General features: G+C 41.4%; 1 non-coding gene across 1 annotated transcript; it reads left to right on the top strand.

Annotated features, from left to right (window-relative positions):
* The first annotated feature begins 4,062 nt into the window (after positions 1-4,062).
* Positions 4,063-4,175, top strand: trnal-caa (transfer RNA leucine (anticodon CAA)). The gene is made up of 2 exons: positions 4,063-4,100; positions 4,130-4,175. It is a non-coding gene; the product is annotated as a tRNA-Leu (tRNA).

Genomic DNA, 4,175 nt, shown 5'->3' with positions numbered 1-4,175 from the left:
GATAAAAGTTCAGACAGGTATTGAGGTGCCAAGTCATGTAAAGCCTTGTAGGTGAGCATGAGGATTTTAAAGTCTACGCGGAATTTGACCGGAAGCCAGTGCAAGGACTCGAGGATAGGAGTAATGTGAACACTTGTACTAGACCTGGTCAGGATTCTGGCTGCTGAATTTTGGACATACTGCAGCTTGTTCAGAGTAGATTTAGATACACCAGGGAGCAGAGCATTGCAGTAGTCAATTCGGGAGAATACAAATATGTTGATCAGCTTTTCAGCCACAGTTAATGATAGCATAGGGCGTAGTCTTGCGATATTTCTAAGGTGAAAAAAAGATGTTTTGACAGTATGCTGTACATGTGGGTCGAATGTTAAGCCAGAATCGAATATAACCCCAAGGTTTTTCAATTTTGATTGAAGCTCTAGTACAGAGCCATCTACAGACAGGGTTACAGGACTGGCTTTACGAAGTTGATGGGGGGTACCAATAAGCATGACTTCAGTCTTGTCACAGTTAAGATGAAGGAAGTTTTGAGTCATCCAAATTTTTATGTCAGAGATGCAGTTAGATAGAATAGAGACAGCCACGTCAGTGTCGGGTTTGGTATGGATGTATATTTGAGTATCGTCAGCGTAAAAATGAAAGCTGAGGCCATGTGATCTTAAAAGCTGACCAAGTGGGAACATGTAAATGCTGAAGAGCAAGGGGCCCAGTATTGAGCCCTGGGGGACACCAGACTTGACAAGACCGATTTCAGACCTGTACCCATTGAGAGAGACAAAGTGACAGCGATCAGTGAGGTAAGACTTAAACCATTTGAGGGCAGTGTCAGAGACTCCAAACACAGTCTCGAGACGAGAAAGCAGGATGTTATGGTCAACAGTGTCAAAGGCAGCACTGAAATCAAGAAGGATGAGTATGGAAAGAGAACCAGAATCAGAAGCTATTAGGAGATCGTTGGTGACTTTGACTAGGGCGGTTTCTGTGCTGTGAAGTTGACGGAAGCCAGATTGGAGGGGTTCGAAAAGGTTGTTTGTCATGAGGTGGTTATGTAACTGAAGTGTGACAGCACGTTCTAGAATTTTAGAGAGAAAGGGTAAGTTGGAGATGGGGCGAAAGTTGTTAAGATTGTCGAGAGCCATGTTAGGCTTCTTTGGCACTGGGGTAATAGCAGCAGTTTTGAGGACCGTTGGTACAATGCCGGTTCTCAAGGATTCGTGTATTATATTGAGGACAATGGGACAGAGAGAAGAGAAACAGGACTGGAATAAAGTGGTGGGAATGGGATCTAAAATAGATGTGGTGGGTTTCATGCGCGTAACTAGTTTGTTTAGGGATGCTGAGTCAAGAAGAGAGAAGCTGGAGAGACGGGAACCAGAGAAGTTGGATGAGGAGGGAGGAGGTGTGGAAATTATATCCGTAGTGGAGAGAATGTGATGCCGGATGTTGTCAATCTTAGAACTAAAGAAATCTAAAAATGTGTTGCAAAGTTGTGATGAGGCAGGTAATGTGGTAGGGCGGTTTGGCTTGAGCAGTCTGTTGATGGTGGAGAAAAGATGTCTGGGATTGTTTTGGTGGTTTTCAATGATGTGAGAGAAGTAGGTGGATCTAGCAGACTCTATAGTAACCTTATAATCAGATAAGTAATCTCTCCAGGCCTGATAATGTACATTGAGGCCGGAAAGACGCCACCTACGCTCAAGTTTGCGAGAGGCTGCCTTCATGGAACGCAGATGGTCATTGTACCAGGGGGCAGGGCGAGAGAAGGAGATGGTTCGAGTTTTTAAAGGAGCAAAGGTGTCGAGGGTAGATAAAAGAGCATTGTCAAATAACTGTATTTTGTCCTCTAGAGGGTCAGAGGAAGAGAAACAGGATAAGGAGGACAGAACAGAATTTGCAAACCTTGGGTGATCAATTGATCGCCAGTTGCGGAAATTTACAGAGCGTGAGGGGGAAGTGTTAGAAACAGGTAATTCCAGATTGAAAAGAATGGCTAAGTGGTCAGAGAGGCCTAGATCAAGGGCAGAGCAGTGGGAGACAAAGGAGTCATTTGCAATAATTAGATCTAAGGTGTGTCCTTTGTTATGTGTAGGGGTACAAACAAACTGAGCAAGGTCAAAGCATCCCAAAAGAGAAAGGAAGTCTTTAGCCAGACTGGAAGAGGTTGAATCAATGTGTATATTAAAGTCCCCTAGAATAAGGATCCTTTTAAATTTAAGGGATAAGAATGAGAGAAAATCAGCAAACTCACCTAAGAAGACTCCACTGTGTGAACATTACCAGTTTTGGTAGCTTCTGGGCTCGATTTTCCTAAACTGAAACTTATTACAAAATTCTTTAAGATGAACCATGTCCAAAAATTGTAAATCAGGACTAATTTTAATATCAAATGAAATCACTACAGAGGAAAAGGCTTAACTGAAATATGAATAAGACTATGCAAGCCTGAAAAATAGAACAATTCAATTTATAGAACTTATTTTTTTATTTTTTGAGAGATGGGCTCACACACCGGAAGACACTAACGTTTCTCTTCGTTAGAGTATGTGAATAACAGTTTAACCCCATTTGTTTGTAATTGTGATTCTGTTAAAATTTAAAAAAGCATCTATCAATAGTAAGAAATTATCAAGAAAGTAAGAAATTGTGTTATTTCATAAACTGTAAGACATGAAGACATTTACAGGTTATATCCTTTGCTTTGTCTTTTAACGCAAGCGGTCAGGATCCAAGCCCATGTTCGGACGGTTGTGTTTCTCTTGTAATCATCAAATGTCATTGTTTTGTCCTTCAGTTCTTTCTCGAGTTGTACCATGGATATTTTATACCATCAATACTTTTCATGCTCTTTTGCATTTTCCTTCACATACGGAAAAAAACTCAAGGCGTTCTTGTCACTGTGCTACACAGTACAGGACACGCAGTGAGTAATTCGCGCAGCTTTCAGAGGAATCCAGAGGGAGGACTCTTAATGCAAGGAGCTGGTTTTTTTTCGCATTAATCATTATTAACCAGAAACAGCTGCAGAACTGGTTGCATTTGTGATTATGTCACTTCTCTGCTTCAGCAAGGTCAATAAAAGACTCTGAAAGTAGTAGAAAAAAACTGAATTAAAATCATATTAGCAATTCTGAGCGATATCTGCATACAGGCAATCCAATAAGAACGTTGAAATCTTTGAATGTCATCTCTCTATATATTGCGCTGCTTTTTACTTGGAGTAAAACTATTGGATTGAAGGGTTAAAATGTATTGTTGTTATTTGGAGAAATCAATGAACTCTTGATTTTATATGTTTTAAAAGACGGTCATGCGGACAGAAAAAAGACAGTGCTGATTATTTTTCTGGAGACGGAGCACTGATGACCTATCCGAGCCAATTGATAAAGCCCACCCAGTGGATACTCTAGCAGAACGTGGAAGAACGTTCACCATTGTAACCAAGGCAACCACAGGAACAACATCAAGAAGCACAATCAATTCCCCATTTAAATCTTTCGTGTAAGGTATGCCATGTGAAAGCATGAAGTAAATCCCCTGATCTCTTTTGAACATGGACAAGGTATTTCTGATGGAGCGCAATGAGCAAAGATTTAATAAGCTACTCCTGCCGATGATTCAGCTTAAAGAAGTAAAAGCTTCACAAACAAAAGCAGCTCGCTACCACAGCCAATATTAAATGTACTTGGTGGCACATTACCATTTGCACTGGCTCAAAAGTGGTCTCGGCAGACGTTGTTCCCTACGTAAAGCTGAAAGCGCCAAAGAGCATTTCCATTGAGAAAAAAAAATCTTTCTTGATGTTAAACATAGAGAGCCTGCCTTTTAGAAGTTCTCCCTCTAAACACCTTGTGCAGCCTCCCGACAGACTAACAAAAAGCGCCTTTTCACCAACTCAATTTATAATACGCCCCTCAAAACTCACAACCGAATAACAATCCAACCGTATATTTGATTTCCAAGATCCATTCAAGGCAACTTGGCTCTTCGCAAGCAAATAATTTCAGGGAAGAAACTCAGTTTAGTCAACTACTGGTGCATTCAGCACACCACTTGCTTTTGCTTGTCAGGGTGGCCGAGTGGTCTAAGGTGCCAGACTCAAGGAGATGTGTCTTTCCAGCTGGCTTGGGTGTTCTGGTCTCCAAATGGAGGCGTGGGTTAGAATCCCACTCCTGACA

The sequence above is a fragment of the Lepisosteus oculatus genome, chromosome 14, assembly GCF_040954835.1.
Source record: "Lepisosteus oculatus isolate fLepOcu1 chromosome 14, fLepOcu1.hap2, whole genome shotgun sequence".
Lineage (NCBI taxonomy): Eukaryota > Metazoa > Chordata > Actinopteri > Semionotiformes > Lepisosteidae > Lepisosteus > Lepisosteus oculatus.
Note: the sequence above shows the minus strand (reverse complement) of the source record. Positions and strands in the feature narration are given on the sequence as shown.